Here is a 25531-nt window from a genome sequence, read left to right as displayed (position 1 = left end):
TAGTAATTTGCCTTTAGGTCTGTTTTACAGTAATTGTTTTATAGTAATGTGAGCTTTCTTTTCACTATCACTGGTGTGGAATGCGGCAGGCCAGTGGTAACATTAATATTTAGTGTTTGAGCATAGATTAACTGGGCTTCCCAAGTGGCACTAGTGGTCAAGAACCTACCTACCCATACAGGAGACGTGGGTTGGATCCCTAGGTCAGGAAGATCCCTGGATGAGGGCATGGCAACCCACTCCAGTATTCTTGCCTGGAGAATCCCCTGGACAGAGGAGCTTGGAGGGTCCATGGGGTCGTGAAGAGTCAGACACAACTGAAGCGACATTAGCGCACATAGGTTAGCTGCACATGTTTGTATAGCTGAAGTTACAGGCTCGATTAATTCCTTGTTGTATATTGAAGAGTGAAGTATGTGCCAGCATACAGGTGTTGTTTCTTAGACTGTTGCTGTGTTTATTACTCACGGCATAGAATTGATTCAAGGTGATGAGCAAGTTAGTTTAAACCTCAGCACCTGTTTTTCTCTAAATTATTGAATTAAAGGATCTCTAAGACTCCCATCTCTAAAGTTCCCTGATTTTACCTGTTAATTTGAAATAGATGTCACTTATTGTGACAATAACGATTTTTAGAAAACATGTTTTTTTTTAAAACTCTGCATCATGCATAGCATATCTTCAAATTCAGTGTTACTCTCAATTTTCCCAGTCACTTCATCATTGTTGAGTAAATGTAAGTCAAAAGAGACTTTTCAAATTACTTCTGTGTTAACATAGAATTCACTAAATTTAGAGACTGTAATGGAGTGCTTTGTGTATGGTGGAGAGCTGCTAAAATCTGGCCTGGGGATGGGATCTCTGCAGTGCACAGATAACTTTTGCAATAAGCCAAGAACATTCTGCCTCAGAAATGTGATAAGGTGTCTTCCATACAGTGTTCATACTGTGTGAATTTCCAGCCGAGATGTGATAATCTTCGTAGACAATCTGTCCAAATATGTACATATTATTTTGTCTTGCAGCTCCAAAGTAGAGCCTTTCCCACCTCTTGTTTCTTTTCTGGCTCCTTTCTTCTTAGTGTCCCTCTTACGGGCAGAGACCCCTTCACATTGCTCTTTGATCCACATAAAAGAGGCAGTTCAGAGCCTCTTTCAAGCACTGATTGAACCTACATCACTTTTTCTCCTCTTAAAGTACGTGATAAATCTTAATTCTTGAATCATCATTTAGGTCTCCTAAAAACTCAGACTAGAACATAGTGCAAGACTCCATGAGGCTCTGGTTCTGAAAAAGGGTTAAGGGGACTGTGTATAGATTTTTATCCTCCCTAAACTGGGAGACTGCAATTTAGGAAGCCTCCAGAGCCCTTAGACTCATTTCTCTGCCTCAGAAGGAAACAGTTTCAACAGATTTCCTAGTGAATCTTCAAACTTGTTATTCTTCTCATCTCTCCCACTCACTTTATCAGGGTTGGGCTGAAATAAGCAAAAGGTGATTTTCTCATATTACAGACACTTCAGTGACTGTTCAGATTACAGATACTTTTAAAATTTGGTGAACTTTTTAAAGTGACAAAAGCAATTAAACTAGAATGCAAATGGAGGTTTGCATACCCACTACCAGATATAAGGCTTGCATTGTTTTTTAGGTTTATTAGTCTGTCATTTCTGAAGTTAGTTAATGTAGTACCTACCCCACAGTGGGCTTCCCAGATGGCCCAGTGGTAAAGACTGCCTGCTGGTGCAGAAGAGGTGGATTCCATCCCTTGTTTGGGAAGATCCCCTGGAGGAGGAAATGGCAACCCTTAAACATGAATTCAGTTAATATTAAATAGTTTCTTATTATGCCTTGCTTAGGAAATCATCTGAATAAACTAACCTTTAAGATTGGATAACTTAGTCTTGTTGGCTAGGAGCTAATTATAAGATCAGTCTCTCACCTGGAAAGGCAGAAAGGTATGAACTAGCAGTCATAAAATCATATCACAGATCAACCTTATGATGAAAGAATTGGTAAACAAACCAAGGCTCAACAAATATTAATGGAGCACCAGATCTGTTCTTGGTGCTGGGGATATAGCTGTGAACAAAACAGAAAAAGCCCTGCCCTCATGCAGTAGATATTCTGGTAGCATGGGGGCAGACAGGAAATAAATGTGTGAATGGGTCATGGTCACATGATTGTAAGTGTTGTGAAGAAACAGAAAGAGGTGTAAGTGGCAAAGGAGGAGGAGTGCACTCATAAAGTGCAGAGTGGTCTAAGAAGGCCTCTACTGAGATCGCTTTCAATCTAGGTCTTGAGAGGAGTGAGGGAATGAGCAGAAGGCAGAGGGGTGAGTAAGTTCCAAACCGTAATGCAGAAGCATGTTTGGCATGTGTGAGGGACAGCGAGGTCATGGTGGTCAAGCAGTCCCCATGTGGGTGAGGGGAAAGTGCAGCAGATGTAGGAGTTGGGGTCGGGGACAGGGTGTGCATAGCAGTGTAGGCGGTTTTGTAAAGTATTTTGGCCTTTACTCTGAGTGGGGGGGGCTGGGAGCCTGTTCAGCGTTTTGGACAGAGAAGCTTCTGATGACTTATGTTTTAACAGAATCACTTTGGCTGCTGGGCCAGAGAGACAGAAAGGGGACAAGGGCACAGTCAGTGAGGGCTTCCCATTCATACCAGTTGTGTGACCCTGAACTGCAGTCCCCTGGCCTTTGTTTGCTCATCTTAGGATAAGCAGGTGCTCTCTAGCTGTAGAATTTTTAGATTCTAAGAAGTGTGGGATCTCTGTGGGAAGGCTAGAGGATTATATATATGAAAAGGTTCTGAAAGTAAGTAGTTTCAGAGGACGTGAAAAGTTGATGCCACCGATGTGCCCTTAGCTGAATCACTCCTAATCTCACTCCTAATCAAGAGGTAATCGGCTCTTTTCAGTCAGGTTGTGAGGTCATGAGAACAAAAACACTGTTTCGTGACCATTCTCCCCTGATCCCTTTAGTACTCTGCTGATCCCTGAATTTTTCCCTTCCTGCTTGAAAAAGGATGAAAAGCTGTTACTCATCAACAAAACTGGCAACCAAAGTTGCTTTTGTTGTTAGGAAAGTTGGAAACTTAGGGGAAGGAAACAATTCTAATTTTGTTTTCATCATAGGTCATTTGAATTCTTCTTGTTAAACATGCAAGGAGCCTAAAAGATGTCTTTTTTTTTCCCCCTTATCCTCCTCCCTGCATTTTAGTTGGTAATGATGCATTTCATTATGCTTTTTTTTCCCCTCCTGTGTTTCTACGTGTACATCTAATTCTTTGCTTCTGAATGCTGTATTATGTCCCATGCTCTGTGTGCGTGTGTGAACCACAATTTTGCTTATCTCCTCTCTGTGTAATACATACTTAGGTTGTCCCTACTTCCTACCAGCACAAATATTGCTGCAGTGAGCATCTTCATACCTGTCCACTTCTAAAACTGTGTAATAGAAGTGTGGGATATACACTTAGAAGGGAATCACTGGGTCATGGGGTTTCATGTCTTGAATTTGATCAGATTGTGCCAGATGCCTGCCCACAATAGCTGTACCAGTCTCTTCTGCCAGAGTGTTCGAGGGGTCTTATATCATGTCCCAACCACACTCAGCTTTCTCTCGGTCTCCACCTTTTGTAATCTCATAGGGGCAAAGTGGTATCTTGTCATTTTCATTTGTATTCTTTGATTACTAATGATTATAAACATCTCATACATATAGTTTTATCTATAAATTACTGATTCCTGTCTTAGCCTATTTTGAAGTTACTGTGTTGTTGCTGTTGACTCGTGGAAGACAGTTTATAGATGTTCGTTCATCATCACTTTGTAGATGTTTTCTCATATGGTAATTGTGTCTTTGTTGTCCATTTATCAATAAAAATTCTTAATTTCAATATAATGAAATAAGTAAATTCTTTGGCTTATGTCTTATGCTTTTAGAGTTTTTAGAAGGCCCTGCCAGTCCCCAAGTTATTGCTATTTCTTTAATTTGTCTAGAGTCCACATTACACATGAGTTAGATAGGGATCCAGCCCTATTATTCTCCATTTAATGAGCCAGTTTTTCCAGTAACATATCCAAAAAACCCATCATTTCTTTCATTACATTGTGATACCCTCTTTCTCCTATATGGTTTCCATGGATACGCTAGTCTATCCCTAAGCCTCTGTTTTGTTCCATTAGTTTGTCAGTTCTTGCTCTGTTTTTTATTGCTCTAATTTTATTACAGTGATTTGGCAATACAGCCTCATGACTGGCACAGCAAGTATCCCATCTCTTTTATTTTTAAATTTGTTTAGCTACTCTGGGGTCATTACTTTTCCATATAATGTTTGCAGTATGTTTATCAAGTTCCTCAAATTTTGTGAGAAATTTTTATTGGGCTTACACTGAATTTATAAATTATTTGAAGGAGGCTTAACATCTTTTTGATATTAGCTTATTTCATTCAGAAGTATGTCATGTGTCTCTTCATTTATTCAACTCACTTTTTTTCCAGAATTTTTGTTTTACTTGGAAATACTTTAAAACTAACAGAGGAATTCTAAGATTAGTATAAAGAGCTCCTGTATATCCCTTACCTAGATTCATATTGCTATATTTGCTTTATTACTCCCTGTGTACATTTCTGTGCCATTTTTTCTTACCCATTTGAGTTATTAGTTGTAGACGTCATGACCCTTGAATACTTCATCAGCTCATTTTTAAGTCCCTTATTAGAACTTTAAAGTTTTCTCCATAAAGGTCTAAGAGGATATTCTTGACTAAATTAATTTCTGAATACTTGACAGTTTTGTTACTATTGTGAATCATGTGTCTTTCTATTACTATTGTTTTATGGTTGGCTATTGGTAGTTTAAGAGAAATGGTATTGATTATTGTAAGTTAATCTTGTATTTTGCAGCCCGGCTTCACTGTCTTATTCAAATAGTCTGTTGTTTACTGCTGTTTCTTTTCCCCCATAATTAATCATGTCCTTTGAAAATACTGATAGTTTTGTTGTTTCCCATCCTTGTATTTCTTGTTTATCTTTCCTTCACAGCCTTGACCAGAACTTCCAGAACTATGTCAAAAATGTTGCTATGTTAGTGAACATCTTTATCTTGTCCTCATTCTTAAGGAGAATTAATCTAAAGTTTCCCCATTTTATATAATGTTTGTTTTAAGTTTTAGGTATACCTTCATCAGGTTACCCTGGAGAAGGGAATGGCAACCCACTCTAGTATTCTTGCCTGGAGAATTCCATGGACAGAGGAGCCTGGCAGGCTGCAGTCCACGGGGTCACAAAGAATCGGACATGACTGAGTGACTGACACTTCTGTCAGGTTAAGGCATTCTCCTTTAGGTACTCCTAGTTTACTGAGCTTTTTCATCATAAATGGGTATTAAGCCTTGTCAAATACTTTTTCAGGATTTGTGTCCAGAGAAATAAGATGGTGTCAGGAGGCTGCAAACCAAAATCCTAAGCTGAACTTTAGCTTCAAGTATAAGAAGATTAATAAAAGTCTTCAGTATTTCTGAACACTGCATATATAAATTTGTGGTAAACATCTCACAATTCCAATATAAGCTGATTTCACTGTTATGTCATCTTTTTCCTCCTGCTTTAAGAGTGAGAATTTAAAAGCTGGTGTGAAGGATGAGAGCACCATATTCAGCATAACTGAAGTCATCAGCATGATTGTAAATATAAGATATGTAAAATTATAGTTTCCTTGCTCTGTGGATCAGTCTCTGCTCTGGGTATAAATCTTACCTAAGTATATCTCTCAGAATTTGAGATGGTTCAGCAGTAGCTCTTTAGCAGTCATAACTGCTAGAGTGTTGGGCAGTAGGTTCTCAGGGCCATCTCTTTTGGTACATGATTTTTATAAGCTAGCTGTTTTTTCTTAATTATAAAAATTATGCCTCTTAATTGTAGAAAATTTGCAAATAGAAAAGGAAATCTTTGATCCTGCCTTTTAGAATCAATCCCTGTTAAACTGTTTCTCTCTCTGATCTTCTTTGGGGAGTAGGTATGGGGGAATTACTTTTTGAAGGAGGAGAATTCAGCTAACATTGGGCTATATAATTGTGCATCACCCCTCCTTTTTCAGGTTTAGGCCATCAACTCTTGTTTCTCTTGCTTTGACTGATCTTCTGGGGGGAAAAAAAGCTGTAAGAAAGATATGATTAGTTTATAGAGGCGGGGTTATTGCTTGCTGATGACTTGGACATTTCTAACAGGCTGTGTCTGAGTGCACAGACAGCCCAGCCTCATTACAGAGTATGGAGAAGTCATAGTCCATCTTCCAGCAGACTGAAGACTAGCTTGAAGGAGAGGAGGAATCTATTTGATGTCACTCTGCTTCAGTTCAGTTCGCACCTTCCTTTTTTAGACCACATTTGCATTTATCTTTCAGAAAATAAAAAGTATGGAGGAAATAGTTGTAATTTATTTTCTTTTGACTCTGAAATAAGCCCAGAATACTGTCTTGTTTCCCTAATCACCTTCTGCTAGTGTGAGGTGAAAGAGTATGGTACTAAATTGCCGGAAGTGACAGAATTTTTAACATTGTTATCAGCTGATAGATTCAACATCCAATGCCCTCCCCTCCTAACTCATTCCTTTACCCTGCTCTTTTTCGTTTTGCTGAGATACCTGTCACTTCCTCAAATCTTGTTGTCTGCCTTCCCCATCCCTCCAGGAGGAAATTCTTCAAGGGCAGGAACCTGTTTTGTTCACTGATAAATCCCAAGCACCTTTGAGCCTTGCCTAGTGCGTAGCATGCCCTCAACAGATGGAACCCATAAAATGAGTCAATCTGTAAGGAGGCAGCTCTGTGTTATAGAGAGGGGAAGTCTTAAGGGAGAGGTAAGGGAAGACAGTTTTCTTAGCCTCATGGGTTCGATAAACTAGTAGAGTCCCAGTTTCCTGCTTGACCTTGTAAGCGTTTCTGTCAACCCAGCCACAGAGTTAATTTCTCTACATCCGTTTTAGCCACCCTATGGTTTTTGAAAGTGGAGTGTGTCTGTGTTGCTGACAAGCACATGGTGGGAGTAGGGCCCCAGAGAGAATAGTCAGTGCTGACGTGGGTTCATAGGTTCCGGGCCCAGCACACACTCTGCATTGTTTTCAGGAGGTGATTGATTCTCTTAGGATAAATGATCTGCCTCATCAGCAAAAAAAGTTGCAGTGGATATGCCAAGTGGTGCTGAACGCCCAGCGTCACACCCCATGTCCTCCCCCTTTCTAGTTTATTCTTCCTCCCATCCCCAGCATGCAGAAACCTTTTGGCATTTCTATTGTTTCTGGATCTGGTTCAGGATTGTCATGATGAGCAGTCATGCTGCATATACCTGGTCACTTTATTATAAAGCAAGGCTCAATCATATTAAATAGCACTCTGTAGGGTGCTAAGAGAAAAAAAAGGGGGGGGGGTTGACACAAATACACCATAATGCTGTCCTGGAGGCCACAGCTGTAGACCCATCTGTCTTGTATAGACCATTGTCTGAGTCAAGGTCCTGAAAAATACCACTTAACCATTATTTTTACCTACTGTTATTCTACAGCTTGACACATTACCTGGCCCTCAAATCTGATCCAGACTGTCCACGTATATTTTAATTCCACGTCCCTATTTCTATTTCAGTCAGATCTCTCTTTCTTTCCTATAGCAATGATGATAGCAATAAGTATATTATTATAATTATGAATATGTCTTGGGGTTCACTAGGAGTCTGAATTCAAATGAAGGGAAAGGAATTTAAAACAACAATAATAATATACTAACAGCAGCTAATGTTTTAGCCAGTCATAGTCCTAACTGCATTCTTATTTAATCTTCAGAACAATTTTATAAGGAAGGTGCTGTTGTAATCCTCATTTTGCATTTGGAGAAACTCAGGTATAAGTTGGTTAGAAAACTTGCCCTAAAGTTTTTAATGCTGTTAAGTGATAGAACAGGAAATGAAACTCACGCCTGTTTTTCTCCAGCACCCACTCTCTTAACCAGCATGCCATAGTGGCTCTCGGGTAAGGGGCTGCCTGAAGACCAGGAATGACTTACACAGTCACATGGTTAGTGATGATTGTCATTTTTTCATGTTCACCACACTACTCACTGGTCTGAGGTGTAGGGGACTGGGAGGACTCTGCAGCCGGGACTGGCTGGGGAGTTTCTTCCCAGATCCTGTGTTGACTCTGCAGACAGAAACGAATGGCACCTCAGAAAGGGAATCTGAAACTACCCATCCAGTTTGCATTCTCTGGCTTTTTGACCTTTTCCTAAAAATAATAATTTCCTAATAATTAATAATATTTGAGATTTGCAAAAATGAATAAAGAACAAACAATACAACAAATGTCCCATGTATCCAACACTCAATTTAAGATGTAGAAAGCTGAGTTTGTTTCTGTGTTCCACCTCCCTTTGCCCTTTTTAAGATTCTCTGGTTCTAGTGACTTAGAAGGAAAAAAAAAGAATTGCGTTTTATTTACATATGACAGTAGTACCATTACTGTCACCTAAGAAAAAGCACCAGTCATTCCTTAATATATAATCAGGAAGCTAGTCAATGTTCTGAATTTCTCCCATTTGTCTCGGTTTCTTAAACAGTTGTTTGAATTGGAATCCAAGAAATGGCACCCATTGCATTCAGCTAATACGTTTCTTAAGTAGTTTTTAATTGATAAGTTCCCTTTCCTTTCGTTTTCATTTTAAGTTTTGATTACAGTTTATTTGTTAAAGAGTTTTGTCATGTAGTTTCCCACATTCAGGGTTTTTTTTGAATGGCTATGATGCAACCTTATTTCCCAGTTGTGAGTTAATTTACACTTTTAATCTGTCAGTCACTCTTGGAGGTTCCAAGTTATTCAGTCTCCATAAATAGAAAGGTTTCACTGACCCACATACAACTTGGTCTGGTCCAGAGGTCGTTTCCGAGGAGTCTTCCAAAATGTTCCAGGTGATAGGGAATGACATAATCAGCAACAGATATCTCTATTTAAAAAACATTTTGTCTCAGAAGGAATTTTATAGCTTCTCTTTGGCAAGGTATTTTCATGGTCCCTAGAGTCAGAGAAGGGAATGGAGAAGTGAGAGAGTGGTCTGGTTTTCTTCTTTCAGACAGTGTCTGTTTCTTTAAGGATTTCTGGGGCTCAGTGCCAGAACTTCCTTGGGATATTATTGTCTTATAGTTTAGATCTGCTTATCAGGAAACAGAATCCCTGAAGGGTCAGTTAAGAGGAGAATGAGTTTACATTAAAATCAGACCTTTGTTAATGCCTGTTGGGGTCCTGTGTTTTATTCCTGAGCTGCTAGCCAGACTGTAGAGCATAATACTAATATGTATAGTCTTCACACCTATAGTGTTTATTATCTGTTCTTTATGCTGCCACTGTCTAGATGTTGTTCAATAATTATAATAATATTTGGACTGCTGTAGACATGAAGTCCAATTTTGTTTTATTTTTCTTTTAGTCTTGTTCCCTTGACTCACTAGTCAACTATAATAGTTCTACAGGGTAATTAGTCAATATAAAAATAAAAAGAAAGAAAATTATTGATGTGTGAAGCTATATTTGGCTTTATTTATCTGGTGGGTCAGATGGTAAAGAATCTGCCTGCAATGTAGGAGACCTGGGTTTGATCCCTGGGTCAGGAAGATCCCCAGGAGAAGGGAATGGCAACCCACTCCAGTATTCTTGCCAGGAAAATCCCATGGACAGAGGAGCCTGGCGGACTGCAGTTCATGGGGTCAAAGAATCAGACACAGATGAACGACTAACACTTTCACTTTCACCAATATTTAGTGGCTTGATGACTGTTAAAAAAAGTATCTCAATGTCAGTGTTTTCATCTAGTTTTAAAGCCCAACAATTAATAAAACTAAGACTAAAAATCTAGCATAGAATAAGGACATTTTATGTGTTTGTTATAGTACTGCTTACACTTTTATTATGAAATTAACTTGCTATCTTAAGAAGAGGTTTGCTTTAATTAAAGGTATTGATAACAGTAAATTACTGGAAATCTTTGTGTTGAATTTAACCAGTATATTCAAACTTTATTCTTATAGTCCATAGTTGGGAGTCAGACTTGGTCAATATTCTCTTCTGGTGACTCCAAATGCTTAAAAACTAAAGTATTATTATTATTCACAACAGAAGTGTCAACCAGAGGTGGTTTGCTAGTTATGGAGTGTTCTTCCTTGCAGTGCTCAGTTTAACAAAAATAAACACTTCCTATTTACCATAGTCACAGGTAGCAACAGCACATACTGGAGATAATATGATTGAAAAGCAGTCTGTAGATGTGTTGTAATAATATGTGTTACAATGTAGTACTTTGCAGTGAACTGCCAGTATTTGGATGAGGCTAGAGTTTAGGGTGTGTGGAGGGTGTCCAGATGAGGCCAAACATATGTGTGGGAACCAGATCATGATGAGCTCTGTACAGTTTACAAAGGAGTTTCAGATACTTCTTAGCAGTGATGGATGAGAAACTCTTTTCAACTTTAAGCAGTAGAGAATTATGAGAGTTTGTATTTTAAAAAGATAATCCTAGTAAATAGAATAGAGGGAGATAAGACTGGTGGGTAACCATTTAGGAAGTTATTGCCATAGTCCCAAAGAAAAGATGGTGGGAGTATAAGTAGGGCAGGGGAAATCTCAAATTGAAAAATGTCAAGTCAAAAAACAATTTTTAAGAGGTGTATGAGTTTGAAGGACTTGACAGTAGTGTTAATGTTTTTCCTGGAAATGGAGGATACTTTTTTAGAAGGTTTTTTTTTTTTTTTTAGGATATTAGTTATTTTTGCATTTATTAAAAGATTAATTTGGGGAATTGGCTCACAGGATTATGGAGGCTAAGAAGTTCCATGATCTGCTGTCAGCCAGGTAGACACCCAGGAAGGTCAGTAATATAGTCCTAGCCTAAGTCTGAAGGCTTGAGAACAAGGATGGTGTAAGTTCCATAGGATATTAATTTAATTAATTTCATATTCCTCTGCTATCCCTGGAAGGCATTTGGCAAAGGTTTTCTTAGACCCATAGGCAAGGATCTCTTAAGTAAAACTGCTTGCTGCCAGATCTTTGTGGGATATAGAACTATGTAGTTCATTTAGAACTTAGGGTAGAGGGGGGTGTCAATTGCTTTGTCCTTGTGACCAGTAACCACAAAGAGTCACATTACTGCCCCTTCCTTTCAAAAAGACTAGCAATTTTGAGCAGTTGGCCCCACCCAGAAGTTGCTGCCTCATCTTTATTATTGTCATCATCAGTATGAGCGATGATAACAGTTCTCTCATTTCATTATCATCATCACCATCCTCATAGCTGACATTTACAAAATGTGCGAGGGTTTACTATTTACCAGGAAATGTATTAAAGGTTTTACCTACATGATCAAACTTATTTATTTATTTTTGGCCGTGCTGGGTCTTTATTGCTGTGCAAGGGCTTCCTCTAGTTGCAGTGAGTGGGGTACGCCTGCTTCTCACTGTGGCGGCTTCTGGTTGCAGAGCATCAGACCTCGGGCGCCTGCGCTCAGTAGTTGTGGTGCGTGGGATTTTCCTGAACCAGGGATTGAACTCTTGTCGCCTGCATTAGCAGGTGGGTTCTGATCCACCAGAGAAGCTCCCTACATGATCAAACTTAATCCTCATAACACACCATAAAATAAATTACTATTGTTATCTTCAGTTTACAGATGAGGAAACACAAGTTCTGAGTAGTTTAAGTAACTTGTCCAAGCTCACATAGCTTGACAAATGGCAGAACCAAAAACTGAAACTAATTCTGACTTAAATCTGAGCTCTTAACTGTTGAATATATTTATTACTTGATATAATTTGGAAGTGAAAAATGATTTCTCTTTTTAAATTTACTCCTTTATGTAGCCATGCCCTAGAAAGTTCACATAATCAAACACCGTATTACCTACCCTCCATCTGTAGCTAATAGTGGGAATAAAACATAAATACCTTTTTAATACATGAAATACAGGAAACACTTGAAGGACAAAGTGGAGCATAAGTAGGGAAGCGATTTAAATTTCTGGCTTTTTTCAAGGCAGGATATCCACGTATGCTTTCACTATTTTTAGCCTGAAATATAGCAGTTTCTAAAACAAGAGAGAGACTCAGTTTTTAAAATCGAGACATAATTCACAAACCATGAAATTCATCCTTTTAAAGTATACTATTGAGTGGGGTTTTTTTGGGTGTCTTACACATATGTGCAATCCTCACCACTGTCTAGTTCCAGAACATTTCCTCACACTGGAAAGAAACCTTGTGTTCTTTAGCAGTTAGTCATTCCCCACTTCTTTCTCCTGAGACACTCATTTAAAAACCCATTAAATGCCAAAAAACATCCTAAAGCTATGACAAGGATTTTGAGAATATCTGTCCATAGTCTTGCTGTCTAATGCAGATGATGATGAGAGCAGCAAAAACAACAACAGTAATAATAGCAGCTGACCCCTGTATAGTGCTTACTACGTGTAAGGTACTCTTCTAAGTGCTGTATTTATATTAACTCATTTAAATTTCACTGTGGCCCTATGAAGCAGGTTCTATTACTAAACCCATTTTCTAGATGAGGAAATTAAAGCACAGAGAAGTTGAGTAACTTACCTCAAATCACCTTAACATGGGGTGGAGCTAGGAGGTAAATCCAGATAGTCTGGCTTTGTCATCTGTGCTCTTAATTATTGTGTTTTAAGTTTCATATTTATATTTGAGAATTATATAAAGACCTTGAACCATGCTAAGTGAAAGAAGCCTGTCACAAAAGACCACCTATTGTATGATTCCATTTGTATGAAATGCCTAGAGAAGGCAAATCTTTCAGTCTAGAGAGAAAGTAGATCACTGGTTGTCTGGGGCTGGGATGGATGGGGAGATTTTTGGAGGCAAATGGAAAGTGACTGCTAATGGGTATGGAGTGTATTTTTGAGATGATGAAAATGTTTTAAAATTGATCGTGGTACAGGTTGCACAACTCTGGAAATTTACTAAACCCATTGGATTGTACACTTTGGATTAATTCTATAGTATGTGAGTTGCAACTCAATAAACCTGCTTTTTAAAAATAATATGAAGATAAATGACCTGGATGATTTGCCTTGGAATACCTTTTTGTCTTTATCTGGGAAAAAAAATTATGTGTACACACACACATTTGTGTTTGGGAGTGCTCAGATACTTAAAACCCATTCTAATTCTGACCATTATACTTGCTTACTCAAACATTTCAGGTGCTCCCAAGTACCTAAAATCAAAGCCCAACCTTTCTAATGTAGGAGTGAGTCCTGTGAGATCCTGTAAGATTGGGAATGTGAATGTACATTTTGATATATAACTTAAATTAGTTGTGTGTTAGGTCATCCATTCTGCAACTATTTATGGAGGGCCTACTATGTACCAAGCAGTGCTCTAGATGCTCAATATACATCAATGTATAAAATAGACAAAAAGGACCCCTGCCCTATAGAGCAGGTAGTGGATAAGGACTAATTCTGTAGACTTCGTAGAGGAGGTACCATGAGCTGGATCTTAGAAGATAATAGTTTACCCAGAAAATAAGAGTTATGCATGTTTGATGGAAGAGGGAAGTGCTCAGCTGATCCAGTCAAAAAAACTAACATCACAGTGTGTCTTTTTTTTTTTTTTTTTCGGCTATGCAACAGATAACTGCAACATCTCAATAGCTTATTACAACAGCCATCTGCTTTTGTTTTCATGGCTCTGAGAGGGCTGAGATTTGTAGGTCTGAGTAAAGAAGTAGAGACAGCAGCAAATGGATATAGGAGCAGGAATCTTCTTGGGGATTTATCTCAGGTCTTTGGCCACAGGCTGGAAGGGGTGTGCCCAGGGCAAGCCTCGGTGAGGCCCGACACAGAGTGGCTTCTGTGGGGCTAAGAGCTGAGCAGAGATACCTGAGGGTGCACGTTGCTCAGAAACACTGAATGTCTAGTCAAACCAGAGGTGAGAGACCTTGATGAGCACTTAAGACATTGATTTGAGACCCCAGAGGGAAAGATACAATGCATGGTGTGATGACTGAAATGATAGATTTAGCACATGAGGAATTTAAAGCAGCTGATGTAAACAGGACATAATGATAGGGACCTTCAAAGTATAGTTGCTGAAGTAAAGATTAACTGGATGGACTTAAGAGCAAGAGTGATGCTGCAGAAGAAAGGGGCCAATGAACTATAAGGCAGATAAATAGAAGTTATCCAAGCTGAAATGCAGAGAGAAGAAAGATTGGGGACAGGAGAGAATAGAACTGTAGTGCCAGTGAGTTAATATCAAGTAGTTTAATATATGTCTAATTGGAATCTCATAAAGAGAGGAAGAAAGATGAAGAAATGATGACCAGAATTTCCCCAAATTTAATCAAAAACATCAGCTCTATATATTCAAAAATCTCAGTGAACCTCAAACAGGGTAGATGAGAAGACTATACACCTCAACACTTTGTTGTCAGATTGCTGAAAACTAAAGACAAAGAGAAAACTCTTAAAAGTAGAGAAAAAAGATATTACAGGGGAATGAAGATAAGAATGACAGCTTACTTCTCATCTGAAATAGGCAGAAGATAATGGAACAACATCTCTAAAATTTGAAAGAAGAAAAATAAAATCACCAATCCAAAATACTGTACTAAGCAAAAAAATCTTTCAGAAAAATGAGAGTAAAATTAAAATGCTTTCAGATAAACTAAAGTTGAGCAAATTTGTTGTCAACAGACTTACACTGCAAGAAATGCTAAAAGATGTTCTTTAGGCTGAGAGGAAATGATAATGGAAGGAAACTCAGATCTGCGGAAAGGGGTGAAGAACACAAGAAGTGGTAATTGTACAGGCCAAAGTGAAAGACCTTTTCTTTAAAGGACAACTCATTGTTTATAACAAAAATGGCCTTGTATTTTGGGATTTATAATATACTACATTAATTATTGTGTAACAAATTTTCTCAAAAATTAATGGCTTAAAACACTATAAATACTTATTATCTTACAGTTTCTGTGGGTTGGGAATTCAGGAGTGGCTTAGCTGGGTGTTTCTTGCTCAGAATGTGTCACTTATTGCCATCAAGATGTTGGTGGGGCTGCATTCATCTGAAGGCTTGGCTGGGACTCTGTAATCTCCTTCCATGATGCTTGCTCACATGCTTGCTGGCAGGAGGCCCCAGTTTTTCACTGTGTGGGCTTCTGCATAAGACTGCCTGAGTGTCCTCACAATCTAGTCTTGGAAATCACACACTGTCACTACCACTGTATTCTGTGGATTAGAAATGAGTCACTAGTATGACCCACACTCAGGAGGAGAGGAAATAGGGAGCAGTATCAAAATTTTTTGAAATCTACTTTAAACCTACCACAGATATCTATGGCAACAGTAACACAAAGTAGAAATTATATATTTGGCAACAGTAACACAAAGGACAGGATGGTGTGGTAAATGGAATTATTCCATTATGTAGTTCATATATTGTATGTAAAATGGTATAATATTAAATCTAGACTGTGGAAAGTTTTTTCTTTTTAAATTTGTCTTTATTTTTGGCTGCACAGGGTCTTTGTTGCTTTGCACAGGCTTTCTCTAGTTGTGGCAAGTGGAGCTCTCTTTACTGCAGAGCAGTTCAGTTCCCGTGCTCAGTTGTGTCTGACTTTTTGCGACCCCATGGACTTCAGCGTGCTAGGCTTCCCTGCCATCACCAACTCCCAGAGCCTACTCATACTCTTGTCCATTGCATTGGTGATGCCATCCAACCATCTCATCCTCTGTCATCCCCTTCTCCTCCCGCCTTCAGTCTTTCCCAGCATCAGTGTCTTTTCAGATGAGTTAGCTCTTCGCATCAGGTGGCCAAAGTACTGGAGTTTCAGCTTCAGCATCAGTCCTTCCAATGAATATTCAGGACTAATTTCCTTTAGGGTGGACTGGTTGGATCTCCTTGCAGTCCAAGGGACTCTCAAGAGTCTTCTTCAACACCACAGTTCAAAAGCATCAATTCTTTGGTGCTCAGCTTTCCTTATAGAGTCCCAACTCTCACATCCATACATGGCTACTAGAAAAACCATAGCTTTTACTAGACTGACCTTTGTTGGCAAAGTAATGTCTCTGCTTTTTAATACGCTGTTTAGGTTGGTCATAGATTTTCTTCCAAGGAGCAAGCATCTTTTAATTTCACGTCTGCAGTCACCATCTGCAGTGATTTTGAAGCCCAAGAAAATAAAGTCTGTCACTGTTCCGTTTCCCCATCTATTTGCCATGAAGTGATGGGACCCGATACCATGATCTTAGTTTTCCAAACATTGAGTTTTAAGCCAACTTTTTCAGTCTCATCTTTCACTTTCATCAAGAGGCTCTTTAGTTGTTCTTTGCTTTAAGGAACAAAAAATAGGGCAAATAGAAACAAATGCAGTATCAATAATTGCTTTAAATGTATATAGCAACTGTCTGAAAGAGATGCACTTTAGAAATTCAGAGAAAGATAACTGTGATCTCTCTTGTACATGGAATCTTAAAAAAAAGAAAAATGCCAGACTCATAGGAAAAGAGTGTAGAGGGGTTTTCCTGGTAGCTCAGTGGTAAAGAACCTTCCTGCCAATGCAGGAGACATGGGTTTGATCCCTGGATCGGGAATATCCCGTGGAGAAGGAAATGGCAACCCACTCCAGTATTCTTGCCTGGGAAATCCCATGGACAGAGGAGCCTGGTAGGCTATAGTCCATGGGGTCTCAAAGGAGTTGGACATGACTTAGAGACTAAACAACACAACACACACAAAAAACAACACAACACATAAAACTGCTGGTCCCTCTTTTCCATGGTCCTTGGATGCTGGTACTGCATAGAATGACCTAAAATCACTCACCCTGAGAGTGGTCTCAATTATTTTTAACTCCAGCTGCACAATTTCTTTCTTCCCTATTTTTCTTCCTCAGAATCTTTAGTTTTCTAAATTCCTTTCCTGATTCTTTCTTCCAAAATATCAAGAATATTTTATACTCTGAATATCTGAAGGGTAGAGAAGCGCCTTATCTTCTAAATCTTCTTTAGCCAAAAAACAAGCCTATGCTTGAAAGAGATAAGGAAAGGAAAAAAGACGCTTACCTTGCAGATCTCTGTGCTATTATCTTCATAGCTTAGGTTAATAAATTTTCTAGACATCTCCTGGAAACTGTCCTAAAAACTGCCTGTTATCACATGTTTGTTTTGCTCCTTGTTAGCTGCAGCTTCACCCTGAAGTTTCACTTTGTAGTTTCAAATTAATCTGTACTTCTGCAGCTGCTAGGGGTTGTGTTATCTGGGCATTTATTGTAGACACAGCGTGTTGGAGCTGTTAATGTGTCACTAGGCTGCTTAGCTCAGACATGTCCAGTGTATATACTTATGAGTCAGTGATTCTTAAATTTCATAATTGAGATTCATGCAGGATTTAAGAAATGAAAGTCTGAGCGAGTACTTAAAGGAATTGTTAGGTTGACCCATTTGAAAAATGTCTTTAATGTATATTTCCTCAAATTTGGTAATTCTGAAATATTAATCTTGGGACCTTCCTCCACCAGTGTGGTTTGTCGAAAAAGACAAAATTGATGTAGAGATATATAAGCAATTTAAAAAATAACTAAAGAAGAAAAATATCAGCTTAATGTGGGGGTGGAGTGTGGAATCCTTTAAGTCAGTTGAAACAGCTATCCGAGGAGAGTCAGTCCTGAAGCTTTCTTTTTTAATTTTAATTTACTTAATTTTGTTTTGGTTGTGCTGGGTCTTCGTTGCTGAAGAGGGCTTGTCTCTACTTCCAGTGAAAGTGATCGAACCAGTGTCTCTGGATTCTTTACCTACTGAGCTATCAAGGAAGCCTGTGGTGAGCAGGCTACTCTAGGCACCTGGGCTTCAGTAACTGTGGAACATAGGCTCAGTAATTGCAATTTGAGGGCTCCAGAGCAGGGGCTCAGTAGTTGTGGCACATGGGCTTAGTTGCCCTGTGGCCTGTGGGATCTTCCTAGGCCAGAGATTGAACCAAACCAGTGTTTCCTGCATTGCAAGGCGGATTCTTTTTATTATTATTATTATTTATGTATTTGTTTGGCTGCACTGGGTTCAACCTAGACAGCATATTAAAAAGCAGAGACATTACTTTGCCAACAAAGGTCCGTCTAGTCAAGGCTATGGTTTTTCCAGTAGTCATGTATGGATGTGAGAGTTGGACTATAAAGAAAGCTGAGCACCGAAGAATTGATGCTTTTGAACTGTGGTGTTGGAGAAGACTCTTGAGAGTCCCTTGGACTGCAAGGAGATCCAACCAGTCCACCCTAAAGGAAATTAGTCCTGAATATTCATTGGAAGGACTGATGCTGAAGCTGAAACTCCAATACTTTGGCCACCTGATGCAAAGAGCTGACTCATTTGTAAAGACCCTGACCCTGATGGAAAGATAGAGGGCAGAAGGAGAAGGGGATGACAGAGGATGAGATGGTTGGATGGCGTGACTGACTCAATGGGCATGAGTTTGGGTAAACTCGGAGCTGGTGATGGATAGGGAGGCCTGGCGTGCTACGGTCCATGGGGTCGCAAAAAGTCAGACCCAACTGAGCTACTGAACTGAATTGTGTCCTAGTTGCTGCATGTGGGATCTAGTTCCCTGACCAGGGATTGAACCTGGGTTCCCTGCATTGGGAGCACAGATTCTTAACCGTGGGACCACCAGGGAAGTCTTTGAAGCTTTCTTAATTTAAATTTTGTCAAAAGAAATTAGAACTATTTAGATGTTTAAGATGAGAACTATTCAGTTTAAATCCTGAAGAGGACTGAAGGGCCCTTCCATGACTGGTGGAAACTCTGATCTGTGTCCTGTTCCGTCTGTTGAGGTTGTTGCCTTCCAACTTGGGACAAGTTTGAAATAAACAAAAAGTAATATACCCCGTAAGACAGTTTATGATAGCAGATTCCTTTCCTTTTCTACCCTCGTTTCTCTGATCATCCCTCCTACGTCAGAGCAGGCTTTTTATTTTTTCTTACAGTCCAGTATTCCATAGCATGTTTCGCAAAGTGCATGTTGTGACTCAGTGCTGCTGTCATCAGGAGAGTACAGTGGGTTGGAGAAAGATACTTGATTGAGGACAGCTGGCCCAGGCCATGCTGCTCAGCCTCATGGGGGCCACCATGCTCAAGATGGGATCTACTTTTCCCTTTCATCTATTGCTGGATATTTGAGTAATCACCTGGCAGTGACTGCTGACCTTCTGTCCACAACGAGCTCTGGTGACATAAACCAGAGGAGGAAATGATGTTTCCTTAGCTTCTCTCATGTCCTTCCTGAAACAGATTTAAGCTTCATTTTCTGACACCTCTTACCCTTTCGCCCAGAGGAAAGAGCCTGTTCTTATTAGTCCTATATTGCCAAGAATAAGAGAACTGTGCAATTATTTTTTGAGGTTAAAGATTACTTTTCATTGCTTGGATTTGAAATTTTTTAAATGGATTTCCATTCTCCGAAACTGATGTTCTATGGAGAGTTCAATTTCAGGACATAAGGAACTTTCCAGATGCTCAGGCAAACATATTCCTTTGCAGAAACCTATACTGGAGACTCCCTCCAAAGGGGACCGTCTTCCAGCTCTTCTCAGGTTGGCAAAGATGTACATGGGCTCCTGCAGCACACCCACTTTGTAGGAGCAAACAGGAAAGGAAGAGAAACTGTCTTCTAGTTCAGGAAATCCCTTCACAAATTTGATTCTGAAAGTCCAGAAAGACTTATACTCTAAATTGGGCAATATTAGGAAGCACTTGCAAGGTGTCATCAGTGCTGTTTGAAAGAATATAGTACCTTTTCAAAGCTCTCACACATTGTGTCCTACTTTCCTAGGACACAATGGATTGTGAAATAGATTGCTCAGCATTTGAAAGCAATTTGGAGTCTGGGCCCATGCACCAAATCTGTCAACAGTGGGATTTTTTTTTTTGAAGGGTGGGTGCACAGGAACCCAGGCATTAGTCTTTTTCTAAATATATTTTAAGCCTTCAAAATTTCTCTCTCTTCCTCTTATCTCTCATCTAGATTTAGGATGGTAGGTTTAGGAAACTAACTTTGTATGATTTCCTGTATTTTCTGTCTCCATTTTTTCATGCATAGTTCTCATAAACTCAAAAGAATCCTTTTGGGCATGTATCTGTTAGGGGCTCAGCAGAATGTAGAAGGCATACTCAAATTGGGTAATTTGAGGAGGTCCCGCTAGGAACAGACAGATGTAGGGAAAATACTGGAGAATTGTACTGTACCCCAGAGATAGCCAGTGAGCCACCCAGGCCTCAAGGGGCAGGAAACTGGGTTGTTACCTGACTCAAGAGAAAGAGCTGCTTTGAGGGGCTTCCTTATATTAGTTGTGGCCTTTAGTAGAATGACACAGCCAAGCCAACTCATAGCCCAGCTGGAAAAGATGCATGGGAATAAACACCCAACCTTACCATCCCTTTGCCTTCATTTCTCTTGCTGGTATGCTCATTGGCTGAACCAAACTGGAAGCCAGAGGCAAGGGAACACTTTGATGCAATTCTTGTGGGTCAGCCTCATGGAGCATAGAGCAAGGTGGAGGAGGGGAGACAGACAGACCTAGAAGGGGGAATGGAAGACACCCAACCCTGGCTTTAATATTCAGTGTTCTCAGTCTGTTCCAGGTTTGATATCAATATCTAAGAATCTGCCTGCCATGCAGGAGACCCTGGTTTGATTCCTGAGTCAGGAAGATCCACTGGAGAAGGGATAGGCTCCCCACTCCAGTGTTCTTGGGCTTCCTTTGTGGCTTAGCTGGTAAAGAATCCGCCTGCAATGTGGGACACCGGGGTTCTATCCCTGGGTTGGGAAGATCCCCTAGAGAAGGAAACAGCTACCCCCTCCAGTATTCTGGCCTGGAGAATTCCATGGGCTGTATAGTCCATTGGGTCGCAAAGAGATGGACATGACTGAGCGACTTTCACTTTCTTTCACTTTTCTTTCAGGGGAAAAGTTTGTCATCTCAGGAGATTTCCTTTTAATGAAGTATGTCCAGACTTGTAGATATGTTGCTTGTCAGCAATTATTGAAGTTTAGTAGGCTGCCTTCTACATTCTCTCACATCTTATGACATAGATTTTTAAAAATCTTTGTTATGATAAATATATATATATGTGTGTGTCTATGTAAAACATAGACTTTACCATTTTGCCATTCTTAAGTGTACAGTTCTGTGGCGTTAAATACATTCATTTTGTTGTACCACCATCACCATCATCTATCTTCCGAACCTTTCCTTGTCACAAACAAGCTCTGTACCCATTCTCCTTCCCCCCATCCCCTGGTAACCACCTTTCTAATTTCTGTTTCTATGAACTTTACTACTATTGATGTATCATATAAGTGAAATCACATAGTATTCATCTTTTTGTGACTTAGCATAGTATGCTCAGGGTTCATCCACATTGAGGTATGTGTCAGAATGCCCTTCCTTTTTAATAATACTCCATTGTATGTATGTGTTTACCTGTTCTTTTGATGGCCACACAGGTTGCATGATATACTTTTTTAAGTGTTATTTTTATTTCTGGATGTGTTTTCATTAATACTGAATACATTCACTCTCATGACTGCAACTTTTACATGTTCAGCCTGATCTCTCACAGAACTGCAAGGTGATAAAAGAACAAGGGACTGAGACAGGAACAGCGGATATGGGCTTGAGCAAGAGAGAAGGGCATCATCTGGAGGCAGTTTAAATGTGTGGAGAGACAGTGGAGCCCACCATGGATTAAAAAAACAGCGTGTAAACAAAGGAACAGGTTTTGGACAGAAAGTGCTTTATGGGAGCAGAGAGCCTTTTGCTTGGTTAGGACTGCACAAGGACTATTTATGAATAAGTGGAGTGAGAAACAGTTTAAAAAAATATAAAGTTTGACCTAAAAAAAGTGTGCTGTGCCAGATAAGTTGAATTAAAAAGGAATTCTTGGCTGGATTGACTCAGTCTTTAATTAGTAAAATGTCCCTCCAAGAGAGAAATACGGCTTATAGCCTTCCCCAGGTTTATAGTGACCATAGAGCTCTTGTATTTGGGGACAGTATGATTAGTGTCCTCCTCATGTTTTGGGGAAATGGTGGGGACTAAGCCAGCAGCTCATCTCACAACATCTTGACTGTTCCTTGGTACATCAGAGAAGTAGAACTGGTTAGAGAGATTGCTGCCAAGGTCTTTAGTCCATTGAAGGTGTTAAAATATCCTTAGTGAAAGTCACTCAGTCACATGCGACTCTTTACAACCCCAGGCTGCTTGGTCCATGGATTTCTTCAGGCCAAGAATGCTGAAGTGGGTTGCCGTTTCCTTTTTTTGCTCCCCTATGGACTATAGCCTGCCAGGCTCCCTCCACCAAAAACAAAGAAAAATCACTGCAGATTTATGAATCAATTTTCTGCTCTCTCGATCTCTTCCTCATGGAAAGAAGCCTGTTTCCTTATTAGATAGTGGTCAGATTATCTACAGGGCCTTACTTTGTCCTGTGTAGGGTAGATACTTTGGGATAGGAGTTGAGTTGCTTAGGACAATAGAGGAGAGTTTAAATGTTCCTGTTAGTCTCCAACGGAATTAGAGAATAAATATTTAAAGAATATTGGGTTAAAGAGTCATCAACTGATTAGCCTACCCAGCAGAGCTAGATTTTTAGCCTGCATGGGAATTTGATTGACTCTATTTGGCTTGACTAAAATTTATTGAATATGTGAATGCATTATAGAGAGTAGGAAAATCTTGTAAATTCTTAAGCAACTGTGTAATGTGTAAAAATTGACCGTTTAAAAGATTAACCAGGTTCACTGACAGATTAGTGAGGAGAAAAATTGTATCTTTAGCCAAAAAGAGAGGAAAATGGCACTTCCCCAAAAGAAAACACATTATAAACAAATAATAAACTCTAGTTAAGATATATATGCTGACGGAGAAGGCAATGGCACCCCTCTCCAGTACTCTTGCCTGGAAAATCCCATGGATGGAGGAGCCTGGTAGGCTGCGGTCCATGGGGTCGCTAAGAGTCAGACACGACTGAGCAACTTCACTTTCACTTTTCACTTTACTGCATTGGAGAAGGAAATGGCAACCCACTCCAGTGTTCTTGCCTGGAGAATCCCAGGGACGGGGGGAGCCTGGTGGGCTGCCGTCTACGGGGTCTCACAGAGTCGGACACGACTGAAGTGACTTAGCAGCAAGATATATGCTGAAGTATTGGGGAAAATATCTGTTATATATTTTGAATACATCAAAGATAAAATGAAAAATAAATATTTTAAAAACATTAAAACATAGCATGGATTGAAAAATGGGGAACTAGATGATATGTGACAAAGTGTCCGCAGTAACATGTTAATGGTAGACTCTACATGGTGGGTGTCAGCTTCTTTCGGCGTGGCTGTTTGAAAATTTTACATAATAAAATGTTGGAGAACTAAAGAGAGGAAAATGGAAATTCAGTGATTTTGAAGGAAGAACCAGTGAGATGTAAGAGAAATAATAACATTTACAATAAAAAGTACGTGGGCATTGGAGTCAAATAGACTTGAATTCTGCTTCTGGTTTAGCTTTGTGTCAGAGAGTTAAGTATGTTGTTTAGTGGGGGCACTGGGACTTGAAGCCAGGGACCCTGACTCGAGCACCTTGGTCTCCACCTCGCAGTGTGGTGATAGTACAAGCTCCTAGCTCAGTGTCTGGGATGTGATAAATTCTCAAATGGTAGCTGTTGCGGTTAGTGTGCTGCCTGGATTATAGAGGATGAAGAAGTATCAGATTCTGATGTTTGATCTGAGAGACTTATATGACACTGTTACTCAAGCTGGATGATAAAACTATTTGTGGAGAAGAGATGGTTAATTTAGTTTCAGATAAGTGGAAGTAGAGATTTTGATATGAACAGTTCTTTGTATTTTCCTGAAGTTCAGTAAATCATTCGCTCACCAAAAATTACTCACTGAGCATTGCTCTAGACCAGTGAACAAAACAAGACAAAAATCTCCTCCCTCATAGAGTTTTATATCCTATGAGGGTTTGAAGAATGAAGGGTCTTTGCATCTCACATGCAGAGTGACTCTGCAAAGCTGGAGAGACAGGCATTCACCAGCAAGAGAAGAAATGCTATCATAGCAAATTTTCTGATGTCCCAGACATTATGCCATCCAGGCATTTATTTCCTCTGCTTTCTCTCAGGCCCATCTGCATTCTGATTTCCAATGTATTAATAGTTCTTTTTTGCTTCCATCTAAAGTTGGTGGAACAGTTTATGTGTAAACTAGTTATGATTAAGTTTCAAAATATTTTTTGGCCATACTACACGGCATATAGGATCTTAGTTCCCCAACCAGGGATTGAACCCAGGCCACGACAATGAAAGCACCTCGTCCTAACTGCTGGACCACCAGGGAATCCCAGTCCTGGCTTCTAAAACGGCCCAGACAGAAACAATAATTGTTGCTTTTCATAGTGTGTACAGAGAAGACAGATGAAATTCATGCTATTCCACATAAAACAGAGGGCATAAAGACCTTTCTGGTCTCACCCACAAATCCTGTAGTTTAGCCAGGCTCTGACTGCAGCACACTTCCAGGGTGTGTATTCCTTAGCGATTACGCACTCCTTCCAATAGGGTAGGAGGTCAGTCAGTAAAAGTATTTATTGAGCCAGACCCTCCTCTGCTCCTGAGTCATTTTCTGGTAGAACTGGAAGGTTCTCGGGGAGAAGCTTTAACCCTTTCAGCTCACAAAGGTTACTCCTCCATGGAACAGGGTAGCTCTCTAAGTCACTCTCTGGGGCTTATGCTAATTGTCTCCTTGATATTTTAGATAATGAGGGTATATATTTAGTCTGATAGATGAAATTTGAGAAACAATAGTAGTAGGAAAAGGAAAATAATATCTACCTTGGTTCAACCTTGAGTTGTTTTAATAATGTATACATGGTTAAGGATTTCGCAAAAATTGTTTGTTTTATGGGAAAGAAATATTTTTGACGCCACCCTTATGTGGAAATCTGACATCTGGCAACTTCAGCTGTCTGGAAGACAGCCAGAAACTAAGAAAGGGGCCTCAGAGCACATAAAAAATAACTGTTGAAGGACTCTAGCACTACCACATGTACTTTACTACTGCAGAAGAGTTTGTTAACCTCTTATTTGGAGCATGCTTACTTTTTATTTATCTAGACACTTTTAATAATTTTAGCGGTGTGTGTGTGTGGTTCCCTGCCACTCCCAGCAGATTGTAAACAACAATCTAGAAAGAGGTAGAAAAGTTGACAGAGGAGATAAACTGAGAGCAGAGCAAAGGCTGACATTAAAAGAGAAAAACCTAAAACTTACATAGCACTGGTACTGTGTGTTACAGAAGAGTACAGTAATACAAGGTTAAAAAAAAAAAAAAAAAGAGGAGTACAGTAAGGAACGGTCTTAATAATGAGCTTATTATTAAGTTAGTGTTTAGTGTCTTTTCTGTTGATGGCAAGGATTTATGTTATGTGCCT

At 39.6% G+C, this 25531-nt stretch overlaps 1 protein-coding gene across 1 annotated transcript in view; it reads left to right on the top strand.

Moving 5' to 3' along the window:
- Window positions 1-25531, top strand: part of DNMBP (dynamin binding protein) — a 114263-nt gene that overhangs the window by 901 nt on the left and 87831 nt on the right. The window lies entirely within an intron of this gene.

The sequence above is a fragment of the Dama dama genome, chromosome 15 (assembly GCF_033118175.1).
Source record: "Dama dama isolate Ldn47 chromosome 15, ASM3311817v1, whole genome shotgun sequence".
Taxonomy (NCBI): Eukaryota; Metazoa; Chordata; class Mammalia; order Artiodactyla; family Cervidae; genus Dama; species Dama dama.
Note: the sequence above shows the minus strand (reverse complement) of the source record. Positions and strands in the feature narration are given on the sequence as shown.